We start from the raw sequence: 18856 nt of genomic DNA, 5'->3' as shown, positions 1-18856 counted from the left end.
TAACCACGATCTTGAAATATTTGACATACTGGAATTGGCCAGGGAGCATCGTTGCTTTGGGAGGTGAATTTTGCAGATTTGGCCAGAGAGTGGAGTCAGGAAATTACTGATTCTGAGGTTCCATGCGATTTCGTGATGTCAAGTCACCATGTGTCTTTTGGGAGGGTGGGTGCCATATGAGAATCAGCAAGGGCCATCAATGATCCAGAAGTAGCTATAGCATCCGACTGTTGGAGACATTTATCCGTAGGCCCATGCAGTTGCCGCACTATGCCATCCTCTAAAGCACTTGTGACCGTTTACTAGGAAGAGTATGATCTTTAGATCTACGTTTGCAAATTATATCTGACCGAGTATTTTGCGATGGATACAATTCTTTGCGCTTGGACTGATGATTATTGGTTTTCGGCAATATACGCCCAGAGTCGTCTTTTATGGACGACTTGGCAAGTTGGCGAGGTGTCAAGGATGGTAACCATTTCCTCTTCTGAAGGGGAGGATAATTTGCAGGCCACGTCACCTCCCTCTGGCTCCCGGGGGGCCTAGCCCGTGGGCTATGTTACAGGCTCTAGGGCTATAGGAAAGTGAGACTCTTGTATTCCCAACGTGATAGTCTCATAACCCTCAGTACATTGAACTATCGTCGGCAGATACTCTGAATCCATTATTTTATTTTGTGATCCGCAGACACTGACCTAACATTCTAAAATTGTGTCGACCACTCTGGTTAGGGTTCTTTTACAGTCGTGTTGCTCCTTAGCCATATTAAAGCACAGTGCAAAGAGTGCATCCACAGTTGATGCTACTGCATTCAATGTAGGGGCCGAGAACAACTCTTCAAACGATGTAGTTGATGGTTGTGAGGAGGTGTCCTCTTCGCTGTAGCTATCGGAGGAGCCTGGAGAAGATATCAGCTTTTCTAGGTCTGGAGTAGCCAATAGGTCGGTCCTGATGATATCATAGCACCCAGATGAATTTGTTGCCGTGCCCAGAGCGCCTAGTGATTCTCTTTACAGTCCCAGACAACGATTAAGAAGTTATTGCAAGGTAGTTATGCCGGTCTGTGCCCATTTCATTAACTGACAGGTGAATAAGTCCAGTAAATGCCCCACCTTCCATTGCCAAGGACGCTGCACCAAAAAAAGCCTGTGATATTTTTTTTTCGTGCTTCAAGCGCAGTCAATTTTTTCTTTCTTTGGCCGTGGGGTGTCATTCGAATGGTTGCGTGTCGTTGGTAGGCTGCGCATCCACTTACCGGGACGCGTAGTATCGCTGCACAACCCATATTTTTGTGGTTTAGCAGACTTCATTATTATTAGGGACGTAAGTTTTTGCAATTTATAAACAATCGCCTAAAGTATCCCTTGCGCTTGTCCTCCGCTCCAGAGCAAGACTGCAGCCCTCCCTCAGCTTCTCACTCGCTGACCCACGTTGGTCAAATTATAAAAAGGAAAAAGTTACAGAGCAGTGTGAGCGCCAATTCAGCGACACAGATGGACTCAGCCAAACTATCCCCAAAGATGCAGATCCTTGTGTTAGCACGTAGTGTGCTATTGATTCAGGGTGCACTGCAAGACTGCAGTCCTCACTCAGCTCCTCAGAATCGAAGCATGTGTTCTGGTTTCTGTCGAGTTACTAGCCCTTTGCAGTGACCCCTCCTCTAAACTGGTGCATAAACAGTAAGCATAGAAAGATGGTGTTGTATTTGCAAGATTTGCATGCGTAAAAAGGCCTGCTACAACACTTATCTGGAGGCCTGGGTGTGGGCTTAGAGCATTGCTTTGCAGCTGCCAAGATTGTTTTGCTGCCATTAGGGGTGGTAGCAGTGGTGTTAATAGGCATCTTTGGCAGTTATGAGGGTTTGGTGGTTGGACCAGAATGCCTTGATGGCTAGTAGGTGTTCTGGTTTATTCGTATTGCACCACTGTTTCTTTAATTACCTAATTGTGGGTTTGTTATTGTGAAGTTCTTCGGAGCACCACACAGCAGAGTGTTTTGTCCTGGCCCGTTTAGTTTGAATGGAGCATAGGTGTCGAATAACTAGTTTCAGGATTGGCAAATGTTGTCCAAAAGGGAGGAACACGTTTCCAAGGAAGCAAAGTTGGAGAATCCTTCTTCCCAGGTGTGTACCTGGAAGGTTTTAATGTTATGCGAGCATATCGCAGTTATCCTGGCCCTTATGTGCTGGCTACCATGTGAGTTGTGGACGAGGGGATGGCTGTGTGATCCGGCAAGTCCAGGGCGATGGCGTCGGCACAGTTTAGGAGGGAGGTGGAGGAGAGGATTCCCCATTATCTTGAGTGGGTTAGTACATGTTGAGGTAGGCCCATCGATTCAGCTATGGATAAGAGGGCTTCACTGTTGGTGGGGTGGATCCCGGGGGGGATTGGAGCCCCTGCGAAAGCGTTATTTTCATGCAAGATTGAAGCTGCAAGATTAAGTCTGATCTCGTCTTGGAAGGTACTACGCCTGTGAGGTGGGGTGTAGATGAAGAAAAGGTTTAGTCGTTAAGCGATGTTTATATTGTCAGTGTGGTTTATTATGCAATTGGTACAGGTTTCAAATAATGCCTATAAAACTAAGTTGTTTTAACCCTTTTCCCCAGTCTTTTTACATGCCTACAACTTTTGTGCCGTGACACCACCCCTAGTCTTGTCACCGTTGCTCTGGGCTGCCTCCCCAAACCCCAGGAGGTGTAATCCCAGAGTAAAGTTTGTATAAATGTTTGTATTGACATACCATGCATGGCCCATCAGCTTCTTCTGTAACGAAATTGCCTGCTAAGTGTAGTCTTTTATAAAGTAATATAACTAAATGGTACATAAGTTTGTCGTGCAGCTGCTATGCCTATCTAGGCAATGTTGTATTATTGGTTGGCATATTGAATGATAAGGGCCTCATCAGACGAAGGAATGCCTATGCATGAAGAACGCAAACCAAACGTGGATACCTAATCTAAAAGAACCCATAGTGACTACCCTTTGACGGTCACTCCACACTGCCAGACGAAAATCCTGGAAGAATAGGCAAACTAAACGCCAGTGAGCCACTGTTCTGCTTTAGTCTGCTGTTCATGTTACGCCGATGGTTATCAATGACACTCTTCAAACGTTGAATTAACTATGAAAATTAGCACAATCAAAACGTCCTTGACACTAAGGGGAATGGAAAGGTTTGAACGCACACTACAAAATGGCTGAACATACAGTAACCTTTCAAGCTATAGCGCTAAAAAAAAAAAAAAAAAACACACACGTTTCAAAATGTTCCACGAAGGACAAAATAACCTTCGCCAGTGCGCCGTTTCGTAGCAAGATGCTAGTCCATTGTATTCTCATTTCATTCAACTATGTTGGGCATCCAATGAAATCCACGACCACTCATTGGGATTGAGACACATAGTCCCAATAATAATGAAAAATGCAGCAGAGAGATCTTTGTGCATTATCATGAATGTCAGCACGCTGCACTTGCAGGTCACTCAACAGCATCCAGGGGCAAAATGTATACAATTTAGCTAAATTCTGAAATGTACCAATCAATTCTTAAATTCTATGGCATGGCAAAGAAGCTGTTGATCATGCACTATTCTTTTCTTGTACAGCAGAGAAAAAACTAAAACTCCCTTATCTCCTGTGTTGCAACTCCTCCTCTATGGCCCTCTAACAATCTTGCCCATATTGTCCACTATATCGTCCCTAAAAAAATAAATGCAGAAAATACTCTTTTCTTGCTGTATTTTAGGCATTGAACTGTGTTATCCATGAATTTTCTGTGATTTCACAGCTTTGAAACATGCATTATAGGTACCACCATATCCTGCCTTAGAATACCGATTAGATCTACTAAATTACCACAGACCGGAGACATGCTATTATTGGCATGGAGGCGAGTATTTGCTCTGCCATCCATCCATTGCTTCCTCGTTTATGTTCTTTCCAGAAAATACGGATTAGCAAAATCATTCCTTTTTCTGACGTTGAGTTTGCCTTGCTTACCCAGTCTGTGGACTCTTTGGTGGCCCACAGACTATGGGCAATGGGGTTCCCTTTCGGCGAGTTAGGTAGCAGAAGGAAAAGAGGACTGGCCACACACAGAGGGGTGTGAAATACTGGACACTATGGCTATGACTGGTGTAGGAACATGGGGGTGGAGGATCAACACCTGAGCTGTATTGCTTTGCTGCATAATATTCTTCTCTGTTCAATTGATAGACTCTCGCCTGTCTGTCATAGTCATAATTTACTGGGGACTACTTGACATGCCACCCAGGCTATGATGTGGTAAGAGAAGGAAAAGTCACATGGAAAGCTCATTTTAAATGCACTTGCTTTCTACTGGGATTTCTGACACAAAATATTGTCTTTCTTCGATGCTAGCCAGAAACATTATTTAAAGACAAAATGTTCATGTCTCCTATCGGGGACGAGGAGGTTTTCTTTTTTTTTTTGTACAATTGCAAGATTTCAAAAGCAATTGAGGTGATTGCCAACATAATGGATTCACAATATCGGCTAGAATCGAGGTAGTTAACTTTAAGCACCAGAAGAGTGTTTTTGTAATGTGCACTTAATCGCAAATGCTTATCTGAACATATAGTCTGTCTACAACAGCAAACTTGCAAAAATCGATTTCGCCGTCTGGACTCCTACCACTGTACTCTCATGTGGTTACATGCAAATATGTGGCAAGTTACTTCGCAGATTATTTTTTTTCCATGTAATTGTGGGGTGGTGGGGGTTCTTCCCCATACTCCCTTACAAATTCCCCTACTCTTCTACACCTACCTATTTTTCCCCCCCACGTAGTAACCTACCATGTTGGAATTTTAGAGGACAAGGCAGCCAACAAAGAAAACGAATCAGACAAAAACAATGGCGTTCAAACAAGATCAAAGAACCAACCAAAGAGGAAAACCTAGTATTCAACATGACAGATTCAACTCTACCACAAAACCTGATTTCTACACTTAACAAAGGTCTTACTTTTTGTCCGACAAATACTTATGATTACTTTGGAACCATTACAGACCTTTTTCGATTTTGCAGAAAGCTCAAGTTGAAAAAACACTTTTTTACACAATAATGGGTCATAAGAAAGTGAAATCTGCACCCCAGGTCTCTGAACTCTCATTACAACATGTGGAAAACACTGTCAACCTCTTAAACCTATCTGAAGAAGAAGATACACATACGGTGGCATCATTTGCCCAAGATCAGGATATTACTCTGGGACTAGCCAAACATACTAGACTCAAATCCCAATCATGTTTCACTCCAATTCTACCACCGGATAATGTTATTTATATCTTCCAAAAAGCAGTACAAAATGAGTTAAGGCAACTATACCTGGCCAACAACAAGATCAAACTCAATTATAATCTTAATCAATCACAAATACAAGCTATCAAGACATTGAAAGAAAATCATGATATTACAGTGAGGACAGCAGATAAGGGAGGCAACATTGTTCTTTTGAAAACTGAAGATTCTATTCAAATAGCCAGAAATCATTTGCAAGCCATTGACTGTTACCAACCACTTCCAACCAACCCTACCAAGGAATTAGTAGCAGACTGGAAGCTAATGAGCTCAGTATGGCATAATAATAACCTACTATCAGATGAGGAATACGAATATTTGAATATTACACATCCAGTACTCTCAATAATCTACTTTATGCCTAAAATACACAAACCATTTTCTGTTCTACCACAATGCAGACCCATCATCAATAGTATTGGATCCATTACAGAAAGAATTTCCGAATACATTGACCACTACTTACAACCGCTAGCTTCCAGTTTAAGCTCTTTCATCAAAGATACCACGCATGCAATTAACCAATTGGAAAACATATTCTGGGAGGAAAACTATTGGTTTGTAACACTAGATGTGTCGGCATTATACACTAGTATCATTCACCAAAAAGGGATCTCAACAACTGAATTTTTCTTGAAAACTCGATCCGTCTCACTTCAAGACCAAAATATGATGATTTTGGAAATGATTCATTTCACTCTCAACAATAATATATTTTGCTTTGGAGATCAAATCTATAGACAAATACAGGGCACCGCAATGGGCACCAAATTTGCCCCAGCTTATGCGAATCTCTGTATGGGACATTTTGAAACTCAATTTGCTTGGCAGCACCCCGATTTCACAACCAACAACAGAATTGCTTTTTGGGGGCGATACATCGATATTATCATCATTTGGAATTTACAGAACAGCAACTGCTTGACTACTATGATTTCCTCAACAACAATGACTATAACCTGAAATTTACAATCAATTACAGCCGAGAAGCCATCAATTTTTTGGATCTCCATCTGTACTTACAAAATGGCACAGTTCACAGTACATTGTACACCAAAGAAACAGCTGTGAATTGTCTTTTACATGCTTCGAGCAATCATCCTCGCCACATTATCCAAAACATCCCATTTGGTGAACTGCTTTGCATTAAACGTAACTGCACATCTGAATTAGAATGTAATAAAACACCAATCAGTCACCATTCAAAAATTCAAAAATCGTGGTTACAGCTCTCAACATCTTAATAACATGCTTCGAAAAACCCAAGAAAGATCCAGATCAAGTTTACTCAAACAAAAAATAAAGAAACCAACGTCCTTGGAAACACCAAGGTTTGTCACCACCTACAGCACAAATAATCACAGTATCAAGAAAATTTTACAAAGAAATTGGAACATCTTGAGAACAGACACAGACTTGAACATGCTTCTAGACAAGAAACCTAACGTTATGTTTCGAAACTGCACCAACCTCAAAATAATCATCAGTCCATCATACTTTGACAACAAACAAGAGCCCCTACCAGACAAGCAATCCTGGCTACCAGTACGAGGAAATTATAAATGCAACAACTGCCAGATCTGTCCATATATGCTTAATGCGAAAAAGGAATTTGTTCAACCAAATGGCAAACAAACTCAAATCAAACAACTCATAAACTGCAATAGCAACTTTGTTATATACACCATCATCTGTGCTTGCAATAAACCCTACATTGGAAGTACTATAAGGAAACTCAAAACCAGAAGTGGAAAACATATGAGAGCTATAAAAAATAAAGACTTGACCTCCCCCCTAGCATTTCACTTCCAACAACAACATCAAGAAACAGATCTAGCCAAAATCCAATGCTATGGGATTGAGAAATGATCACCATTGAAAAGAGGAGGCAATTTGGAATTAAGCCTCCGCAAAAGAGAAGCCTATTGGATTTGGTCTATGGACTCAATCCATAATGGGCTCAACGTGGACCCAGAATTACACCACTTTCTATTGTAAATGCATATGTTTATATGTGTTTGTGAGCCGCATAATGGGCGCATCGTATCTATGGGAATCATAACATGCTCATGTTACACTGTATGTTCTCCATATTGCAATATTTTGGAAAAAAAAATGTTTTACTGGTTTGGTTCAGGTGGCACTTTTTGCCAAATATAGCTAAACATTGTGCTAAATCTGTTGCAGTAATATGCTGAAGTGTAGCGCCGTGCATTGAGCACGTGCCACATACTATTCCATACTATTCAACCAGTCCATTAGTCTACCTCCACAGTTACAATCTTTATTGACCATTTTACATTGGTACACTTAGCCATAGAGCTCGTTTTATATCTTGTTACATGCCCACAGGTATTTTCGTCGTGGCTCTCCAGCCTAAATAGCAATCAAACTACATTTTTTGCTTCAAATAACCACTCCCCTTGTAAAAGTAGGTTTTCTTCCCACATTTGAGCGAGCCAGGAATTACATATTTTGCTGGTATATCAACCAATACCACGGATACTGACACCATATGGTATGTATCATCAAACAAATCTACGTACGATTATGCCCCGAGAATATAATTGTTTCTCCGCGTTAGCGGCATTATCTTTCTCATAACACTTTACGCATGTAAGCGCTCACGTGACTTTCACGTTCTATCGCGCAAGAGGCAGTGCCTTCACTTCCGGGTTAAAATAGGCAGCACTCGCACTCAATAGTAGACGGCAATCGGACCGTACGAGGCGCGCACCTATGCATCTCTTTCTTTTTCTGCCTGAGACCAAGGTAAGAACTAACATTTAACAGTTTTCATGGAACAATTAGTTTTTCCTAGAGCTCGCATTAAGCTACATGCTATGTGAAGTGATATCAAGTGCAAGGCACCACCTCAAATGTAAATACGCTCTTGCATTTTTGTGTCTTTCTACCACTGTAGATGTTCCCTAGAGAGCAGCCACAGAAAACCTTGACATTCTTACGAATTGGAACTCGTTCTTTTCAACATTTTAAAAGGGCTGCCCAAGTAAGTGCTTACAGTCATTTAACAAACCGAGTTATTCACTATTTATCTCTTTTCTACCCTATCTTTCAAAACACCCGTGGTAAAATTAGTGCAGCTATTATAAATAGACAATCAATTTATATGCCGTTCGGTTAATTTTTACATTAAGACAAGGCTTCGAAAGCATATTCTTTTTTTCAATAAACGGAAGTAATGTTTTCCCTGTTTCGATTTAGTTTCATTCAAATTATCACTTTCTTTTCCCTCTTTCTCTTTTTCTTACTCCTATTAGGAGCAATTCAAACAGGACCAACCATAACTAATTCAACCAGTACAAATCAGAATTTTCCTTATGAATTAGTATTCAAATAAAAAACCCCTGATGATCCGTCGAAAACTAGACGGTGAAACACGTGTCGGGTAGCAGACCAACAAGGCACAGTCTCACCACAAGTGTATTTTCATAAACAATGGCACAAAACTGAGTGAAGTTAAATTCAAAGGCACGAAACTGAGTTAAGTAATAACTGAAAACTGTGAAGCAACAGTGATTAAGAGGGCACAGACCTATAACAATCACCTTTGTGCATCCAAGGTACTTAACAAATGGAATCCTAAACTGTGAAGTAACTGATTAAGAGGACAGCATTTTATAACAAACTGGAATTCACTAAGTCAATGTGAATCTCTCTGTGATGTAACAGGATTCATGTTAACAGTGTTAATTTTGTAACAACAAATTGGAACCAAATGTACCAGAACCGCAAACATGCAACTTGCTCTTTAACCTGCATAAGTACCTGAATGCACACTATTGTCATTCTTTATTAAAGTATTCAGATTGGGAAAAATTACAAACTGTGACGTAACAGTCTCTTTATTTCGTGAATGTAAGACTTCAAATCTAAGTTAGGCTAAGATACCGATGGACTCATTTCTTAAAGCACAATTGATTCAGACACCTACATGCACGAGTAATTCAGTTTTTCGTGATGGACAATTTGGATACCTTGAAAGCAAAGCGCAAAACACTCAGGTCTAATTAGTTAATATTTTCACCCCTTATGAATTCCCCTACTCTTCTACACCTACCTATTTTTCCCCCCCACGTAGTAACCTACCACGTTGGAATTTTAGTCTATAAAAACAATGGTATATGCAAAAAACAAGGGAGGTCCTGGGAGTCCCTCTGCCGGACATTAGTCCCGGGTACGAGGGCCTTACCCAGATTCTTTAGCTCACTATCTTTCGCAGAGGAGAAATAACGAAAATATATCCATTCTCCTGCCCTGGAGCAGTCCAGCACCAAAATGCTAGGCGATTCTCCTCTGAACAAGAGTACCAACAGTAACCCCAGACACGTGGTTCGGTCTGGTTGGACCTCATCCGTGGTGTGGAGCTGTGTCTCTCTAAGAATAGTAAGCAACAAAAAAAAAGTCTATTGGTTTAAGTTTGTTCAGTTCCTGTGCTAGTTTGGTAAAGATGTGGTAAAGATGTGTCTAAGGCTGCTAGGTACATGATGACTATCGGTCAAGAAATCCAATGCATGGAACAAATGTTTCTACCTGCCACTTAAACCAGAGTGCAAGATGTGCACTCGCCACTGGGTAATAATCTACCCTCCAACTAGCACAGAAACTGGACAAAGGCAACACTGGTTAATATAATTTAAACTGCAACCACTTCAATTAAATACAAAAGGGCTTGTACAAACATGCAACCCAGAACTGGCCCACGCGCATACAATGACATTGGTCAAAGATCACAATTGTTATATCTGGTAGGTTGTTCAACACTCCCTTCCGTTTATGCACAGTAGTCGTTTTCCATTATAGAGCACAATGTTTTCGGAGCTTGGCAGCGAGTGGGGTAATGTTTCGACATGTACAAATAAAAAGGTGTTATTATATACATCCTTCAAAGAATCAGAAAATAAAATAAATGTCATTGTTGTGCTCTGAAAACCAGGCCACGTGTTAAAGATAATCTTCAAAATATTTCCACAATCCATATAAGTGGCCACTAACGTGTGCCCCAGCTATGCCCCTTGGGCAGAACAGTTGACCCTTTAGCATGTGAAAGTGTCAAGGCCGCATTCCCCAACGGCGTTTCTCTCCAACAGAGAATAACCACGTTCGGTGTCGAAAAGCTCCACTAAATAGACTACTCCTGATTTTATCTACAAGTTGGAGGGGTTATAATCCTCTATTCAAATCGTAAAGGAAACGCCATTTTCTAACCTAGCCACAAGGAAACGCTGTTTCGAAAGGCCTTGGGGGTCGGGGGGTGGGGGGGTGGTTCTGCAAGACACGCACTGTTGTGCAATACAGCGCAATATGGATACAGTTACCATGGCAATCCACAACTCCGTCCCCCTCCTCCCGTTTTAGTACGGGATTTCACCCCGCCATCCAGGGCACAGCGGATGCTGCAGCAGTGTAAACCTTCACTGGGAACCGCCTCCTTTTCAGAATGGTGCTGTTTTCATGCAGATCTCGTCCATTCACGGCACATGCAAACGTATTTCTGAGTCCCCATGCTGGCCTAGGAGTACAATATTATTGATATGGAAGATATTTTCGCACACACCCTATAACCCCCGCTGTACTTCAGCAGTCCAGCGATCCCCGGTCACCGCTTTTCACGCACGAATCAACCTCTGACGGTTGTGTACTTTAAATGTAAATCTCATTTGGTCAGCTTACGAAGGCACAACTGTCAATCAATTTTAAGTAAGTTTCAGTGCACTATCTGCTATTTTACCAGCCTACACAAAATGGATTTTCTTGAATAGCAGTATTCCCAAGAATCACTACACATGATTATTCATTTTAACACTGGTGGTAGTGGTTTTACCCAGAGGATTTTCGTGTTGGCTTACTTGTAACGTAGGGCGGGGACAATATGCCTGCGTTTCAATGCTGAAAGGAGGAGAGTCCTTGCATACACTTTCAGAGCTAATTATTGGCGGTAGCTTAAAGCTTTTGAAAGGCCCAGTTTAGTTCCTTTTCATAGTATATTATGCCAAATTATGGGTATGGTAAAGCAGGGAGGTGGAATTTAGAGAAATATCGGGATGGTGTGTTCACTGCCCTCACTTGCTTACTTTATAGCCTTAAGACATTCTACCCATGAGGGGGGGGCGACCCTTGCCCAGTTAGATCTAGGCCCTGCAGAAGGATTATAATAATTAGGTTGAATCTGTTACCCTTGAGGGATAGAAGGAGGTGGGAGCACAAAGAAATGTCTATGATCTGCCTCCAATCACGATAGAGACAAGGACTTGGGTCGCTTTTTACTTTTATGTCCACGGTACTTAGACTTGCGCAAAAGGTTTTTTGTTACTGTGATGCAATTACTTTAATTATCGAGTATAATAAGTAACGTTTGTATAACTTATATGTTTTTAGAGCACATAGAAGGGCGTTTATTTTAAATATTGTTAGCTATGTCAAATTGAAACGGGAAGATTTATGTATTTAAAATTTGACTTTTATTGTTAATGCAGAAATCTGAATCTAATCTAGTCTAGTGCCAAATTAGATTTTGATGTGAATAGCAGTAGTTAGTTCAGGGTAGTTTCTGCTCGTTACCACGGAGAAGAGGGGCTACAGAGTTGTCAAATTAAAAGTGACTAGTGTCCCGAGGGACGTGGGATGCCGTATGGTTCGTGTGCATCTATACTGCGCTAGTGTCCATCCATGTCCCGAGGGACATGGTATCCCGTATGGTTGGTGTGCATCTATACTGTAATCAGTCTGTACAGAGAAACTGACGGCTATGTTAATTTAAAACGACATACAAGTTGGGTCATAATGGGTGGCAGAGAATTAAAGAGATTGACATGTGGGTCGGTCGTGTACATGAGTTCCAAAGATTGTTTCTTCTGAGTTAACACATAGGACAGCAGAAGAAGGCAAGGAGTAAATGATGCATTATGACCACTACATACTAGTCCACTTCGTTTTATTGACGAATGTATAAAACGGATACTGATTGCTAGGGCTATTACGAGTTAGGTATTGCATTTTACATTTTCTATCAATTAATGCACGTTGTACCCTGTTCTAATAAGTAGGGAAGAATATTTATCCTGTTTTTAGTGGAAGCAAATTATGAATATTTCGACTACTAGTGTGGTCCCTATTTTTAACAAGATGTTTAATGTGAAAATGTGCAGGAATTTTGTATTAACATTTGCATTATTGTAAAATGGAATTGGTCTAGGTAATAGATTTTGGTTTATAAGGTTTAAACAACCGTACAGACCATGCTGGAAATGGAAAAATTGTATTGGGAGAAATGGTCATCTCTTTGGAGGCGTAGGGGAAAGGGGGCGTGGCCCCAGGCCAGGTTGCACACAGCATCTCAATAGAACCCAACCCTAGCGATTTGCATAAAATCAAAGAGCATTATGGGAACATCATAATGTTAATTTTAAATGTTAAACATGTCTTTTCAGTAAGAAGCCCTTTTAAGTGAATAGTGGAATCTTTTGTTTTGATTGGTCACAATATTCACACTAATAAAGAGATGCCTGTAAATTGCAGGACATGTATGCAAGTTGACATCTGCAACACGGTAACGATTTGGCAGTTTCTGTCTACAGTGCCGATTCTTCTGAAAGCGTTGACAAACGTGCAACGTAACGAGCAGACTGCGTTAAATGGAGTACGCAGCGTTCAGTGCCAAAGCCTCTGAAAGCTGGCTGCTCGTTGAGGCAGCAGCACTCGAACGAGAGATTTTTTGCCGGAGCGCCGCGTCTTGTTCTGACCCATTCTCTGGACTGCATACAGACAATAAACATGAATCGAATTAAACAAAGGCCGCCATTTGAGTCCCACGGAATTATATCACAGAAATCAGGAGAATGCGCATTAACCCATGACGGGAAAGGCATCTACTGTAGAAGTAAATTATGTGCTTAACGCAGGAGAAAGGTGTAGCTATGAGAGCCGAGTAGGGTAGCCAGGGGGTACCAATGACACAGCAATCAAGGGTAGACGGGGGCGAAAAACAAAAAATTAAACAAAAGTTCATAATGTTGTGCTTGGGGGTGGGGGGCTGCGGCAGGGCTGAAAGTTATGGCACAAGTTTCAGGTCACAAACACTGCGCCCAAAAAGGCCCCAATACACTCCAAGGAAGTTGGCAAGTGTCAAAATCAAGAGATCTTGCCGCAGAGAGGTTTTGGAAATTGGGACAGATGCATGCGGCGCTCGCATTGAACGGGAAAAAGCAGTTGCGTAGGTGGAGGCTCCAAAGGCAAGACAGGTGCCCCGGGACTCTGCCTGATCCCATTGTGTCGCTCTGTCATCCACAAGTAGCGACATGGTATTCATGGCCAGTGTTCCATGAGGCGCCTCCTCTGGCACCAGCAGAGCCAATAAGTGCCTTTGCGTTAGGCGGTAGGGCAAACTGTCAATAGCCTTACCTTTTCTTCGCTTCCTTCTGGGGCTCTTTGGCAGCTTTGGACTCAGTCTTGCTGTGTGGGCAAATATTGATATGTCTGCCGGGCTCAAGCTTCCCTCGGTGGCTCTCCTCAGATTCCTTCGCTTCCTCCGCCGCGTAATCCTCCAGCAAACACTCTCCCTTCCAGGACTGCAGTCACAACATCGGAGTGGTTAATGAAGCAAATTTAAATCCCAAAGGTTCACGAGAGTTACCAACAAAAAAACCCACACAAAACCAAGTAAATCTTCAGAGCCCAAAGACATGGAGGGGAAACCAAGAACACCCCGTTCCAGCACAAAAAAACGAATCCGATGTAATCCAAACGGTAGTGTCTCGTTCCCATCTGAAAAACGGACCTTAGCAACGCTCCGCCCCCTCATCACACGTGGGCTGCACGTTCGGACGTGTCAGGGAAGTCACATGCCTCAGGTTGCACACGTCAATATGCATCATCTGCAAGTCCAAGGCGGCGCGCGGGAGCTGTGGACGAGAGCGGACCGCCATGCCTGCGTTTCCCAGTCTAACCTAGCCTGCCTCGAGTATGGGGGATTGGTTATGTGAAAGGGAGTGTTATTTATGCAGTGGGACTGAGCACGGCATTTCTAAAAGCATTTCTAAAATACGAGTTTACAATAAGGCTTTTTTTTTCTCGTGGAGAGACCTTTTGTCCTTCCCGCTGGAGATGGGGATTTATGTGCAACCTAGAGAATTGCAGAAGGGCACATTTGCGTACGAATTTCCAGCATAACAATTTACAGTAAGGCACCTAGTTGTATTTGTTTTGGGTTACCAGATTTTCAAGATAAAAAAAATAAACTTAGACGGCCACAAGCATAAAAGGACACTGAAAACACCCCATTGCGCAGTATTTCTGTGATTTCTAGGACTGGACTGCAGTCCTGCACATAAAATGTTTGGTTTTGATTACTAATGTAAACCTATTCATTAGGGGTGTACCAAATAGTAGATTTAAGTACTCTACTGAATAGTTGGACAAGTATTCGGCTGCCGAATTGTTGCTTTTTTTTTTATTCCAATTTATATTTATTGGCAGAACTCACAGAATACAGAGATGTGACATGACGTTGTGGTACGTATACAGACATATACATATCATTACAGTTATGAACACAGCACTGAGGCAGCAAACCACGGTACGTTCATAATATGGTGCATAAGTGACAAAACCATATTCATGCCTTTTATAGACAGTTCAGTCATCAGAGTGGCGGGATAAGTAGGTATGTGAAGTATGCGACCGTACAGCAAAGGTTGGTTAACTTCCTTTATTCGCATACAAACTTCTTATCATGCATTTATCCGGCGCCCCGCACAGCAACCTCCAGCCTCACTCGACATCCCTCTTTCAACCGTCTCTCTCACGTCACCCGTCTCCACATTCTATCACACACATACTAGCTGGAAGCCACGAGCTGGGAAAGCCGCGAGCCTTCACACGCTGAAGCTATATTTAATTACTACATCATCCCCCCTAAACATTTTAAGGAATAAAGAAAACTTAAGATCAACTAAACTAATATAACCTAAGAAAATACCACAATTGTGGAAAACCTAAAGAATGATATTACTATAATAGTGAATGCGTAAATTACGCTGCATGGGAACCAAAGGATAATGCGAAAGACTATAAATATGGAGTAAGTTACATGTCATAATCCCTTGACCAAAACGGCAATCTCCTTTCTCTCGAATTGCGTACATTCCTGCTTCCAATCACCCCCCCCTTGTTGTCGCTGAACCACATCCTCACCAGCATGTCTTCCCAAACTACCATCCACAACATCGTTTCTATTTAGAATATTTTCATCACCAAATACATCACTTACTGGCCTCTCTGCTTTGACTTGCATGTGTCCCTGCTTGTCGCCTTTCCACATCCATTTACTAACCCTATCCATATTCCATACAGATCCTCCTGCAACTCTAACCGCTCTCTTGAACACTTGTATTACCTTGACAGGCCTGCTGTATTTAGAGTCTCCCTTCTTAACATTCCTTCCAAACTTGATTTGTACAAAGTCTCCCGGCAGTATCTTCAACTTAAACTTTTCAACATGCATATTACCTAATTTATGTGATTCTTGATGTTTCCCATGACTTTGTGACCCAGTACACACTCCCTTCCTCCGATTAACCCATTCAGGATTAAGTAATGTATTTGGAGCTCTCCCCCTCATTAATTCAAAAGGTGATACCTCCATTCCTCTTTTGACTGACATCCTAGTACTCCATATCCTTTCCTTAAGAACCTCATCAACCGGTAAATTGTTACTCAATGCCAATTCTACTGCTTCTACGATTTACACGGTTGTGTCTCTCCACCAACCCATTGGTTTGTGGGTGGTATAATGACGAAAACCTCCATTCAATGCCTGTCCTCTTGGCAAATTCTTTCATTTCATTACTTCTGAACTGAACTCCATTATCACTTATTATTATTTTAGGAAATCCTTCCCTTCTGCATATCTGCATTAAGAACTTAGTTACCTCATAAGTATCAATTTTCTTCAGTGCTTTGACTTCTACCCAACCTGAGTAATAATCCACTAACACAATAAGGAACTTTTTTTCTCCAAACAATTTCAAATATGGTCCGATGATGTCAATTCCAAGCATCTCCCATGGAGCATCACCTTTGTCAATGCTAATTGGTTTGGACTTGACAATCCTACAACTCTTATCACTGTTTTGACACGGCCAACAATTCCTGATAAACCTCTCAATCATGATATCCATGCCTGGCCACCAGTATTTTAACCGCACATTATTTTTAGTGCCTGTGATGCCAGGATGGCCTTGGTGCGCCTTCTCAATAAGTTCATTCCAAAACTTGTGTGACGGAATTAACTTATCTCCTCTTACTAAAAATCCATCTTCCATAGACAATTCATCCCTAATCTCCCAATATTTCCTACAACCTTCGCTTATAACTTTTTTTTCAGGCTAACCAAACTCTGTGTACTTTCTTATATCTTGCAATTCCTCATCTTTAGCCAATTCTTCTATCCACATCTCCTTGGACGTGACCTCGAAAATAACTGCTACTATTTCTTCATCTGGATCTGCATTCACTTCATTATTCTTTAACGGCAATCTAGATAAATAATCGGCTATTATATTCCTCTTTCCCGGCACATACCTCACAGAAAAATTGTAATCCTGCAATTTTAAACTGAGTCTAGCTAATCTCGGAGATGCTTTACACATTCCTCTCACGGTGAGAACTTCTATCAACGGTTTATGGTCAGTTTGAATTACAAATTTGTTTCCCCACAAATATTTTCTAAAATAATTCACTGACCATGAACATGCCAATAATTCTTTTTCGATTACAGAATATCTGCCTTCTGTTTCTGAGATTGCTCTCGAAGCATGACTGATGGTTTTTTCATTGGCATCTTCATCTATCTGTGTTAACACTGCTCCTAGACCATTTCCACTCGCATCCACTGTAATCTTGGTGAGTCTCCCATAAACAAATCCTCCCAATTCTACAGAATTGCAAATCCCTCCTTTTATACTTCTGACTGCCTCACTACATTCATCATTCCAAACAAACTTTGCATCTTTTTTCAATAATTTCCTCAATGGTTCCGTTGTACTTGCAAAGTTTTTCACAAATCTGTTGTAATATTCACACAAACCCAAAAACGATCTTAGTTCGTCTTTGTTTTTAGGTTCTGGTGACTCCTTGATAGCTTCTAATGCATCTCTTTTGGGTTTATAACCTTTACCATTTACTGCATGTCATAAATATTCTACCTCCTCTACCCCAAATTTACATTTGTTCATCTCAATTTTCAACCCAACTTCTTCCAACCTTTTCAACACTTCCTTCAATCTCCCATCATGCTCCACCGACCCCTTGCCAAATACTATTATGTCATCTTGATATACCAGCACTCCACTCAGACCTTTCAACACATTCGTCATAATTCTTTGAAATACTGCTGCTGCAGACGCTAGTCCAAATGGCATGCGTTTGTAACGATACAATCCATGAGGTGTAACAAATGCTGTAATGTCTCTACAGTCTTCTGTTAATGATATTTGATGATATGCGCTCGATAGGTCCAAAGTGGAAAATACATCAGCATTGTCAATGCGATTCAACATTTCAGAAATGATGGGAAGTGGAAAAACATCTGTTATAATGTTTTTGTTGACATCTCTCAAATCCACACAAATCCTAGGTTTGCCATTTTTCTTCAATGCAATTACAATAGGGCTCACCCACTCTGATGACTCAATTTTTTCTATAACTCCTTCAGTTTCTAATAATATCAATTCCTGCTCCACCTTTTCAGCAATGGCAAATGGAATGGGCCTGGATTTCGTGTGCCTAACAGGTATCGCTCCTTTCTTGAGGCATGTTCTGTGTGAAAAATCTTTTAACAATCCTAACTTTACAGCTTTGCCTTGCTCCTTTTCCTTAACTTCCTTAGTTTCTCGTGCTTGACTCTTATTGACAACCAAAACTTGCTCTTCGTTACATGGATCCAACCTGATTCTCAGTCCAGCTTGATCTCTCCACCCCAAAACACCTACTCCTTTTTCAGCAACATATACCTTTACTTGAGATCGTCTGTCTCTGAATTAATACTCGAGAACCAACCAATCATCTTGATTCTGGATCCTTCAAATCCTCCAGGATTTATTATGTCTGATACTTCCATCTTGGTTTTGAGGCCACGTTTTGCTAAATTTTTCCAAGTTTTCTCTGTGATAATTGTCCATGGCGAACAACTATCCACCTTCACCTTGAGTTTCCAATTGTCCAGGAATACCTCACAACTCGGGCGTTTAAATTCTCCATCAGGTGGTTCTCGTATAAGAAACACTCTTTCTTCATCCGATTCTTCTTCTTCTTCCATTATGGCAGAGACTTTCTTCCTCCTTCTACACGTAACAGCGAAATGGCCTCTTATTCCACAATTTCCACATTTTTGTCCCAATGCAGGACATTGTTTAGCATAAGCATAATGGCCAGTTCTGCCACAATTATAACATCTGTCTCCTTCCCTCTGTTGGTTATACTGAACCCTTTGATCATTTTGAACCCTGGTTTCATTC

The 18856-nt window shown here is 41.3% G+C and overlaps 1 protein-coding gene and 1 long non-coding RNA gene across 12 annotated transcripts in view; one reads left to right on the top strand and one right to left on the bottom strand.

Moving 5' to 3' along the window:
- The window catches only part of TNRC6C (trinucleotide repeat containing adaptor 6C), a 1467646-nt gene extending 1453457 nt beyond the window's left edge, over nucleotides 1-14189 (bottom strand). For 3 of the 10 annotated variants that reach the window (XM_069654638.1, XM_069654641.1, XM_069654648.1), the window contains exon 1: nucleotides 13743-14186. The gene's annotated coding sequence lies outside the window, so the exon portion shown is untranslated. Of the gene's footprint in view, nucleotides 1-13742 lie in introns of all 10 variants that reach the window. The other 7 variants (XM_069654640.1, XM_069654649.1, XM_069654644.1 and 4 more) reach the window with 5 other exon arrangements.
- Nucleotides 1-18856, top strand: part of LOC138582906 (uncharacterized) — a 191518-nt gene that overhangs the window by 13891 nt on the left and 158771 nt on the right. The gene's annotated exons all lie outside the window — the stretch shown is intronic.

This window comes from Ambystoma mexicanum, chromosome 3q, assembly GCF_040938575.1.
Source record: "Ambystoma mexicanum isolate Mex_15411 chromosome 3q, UKY_AmexF1_1, whole genome shotgun sequence".
NCBI lineage: Eukaryota > Metazoa > Chordata > Amphibia > Caudata > Ambystomatidae > Ambystoma > Ambystoma mexicanum.
This window is presented reverse-complemented; position numbering and strand designations above follow the sequence as displayed.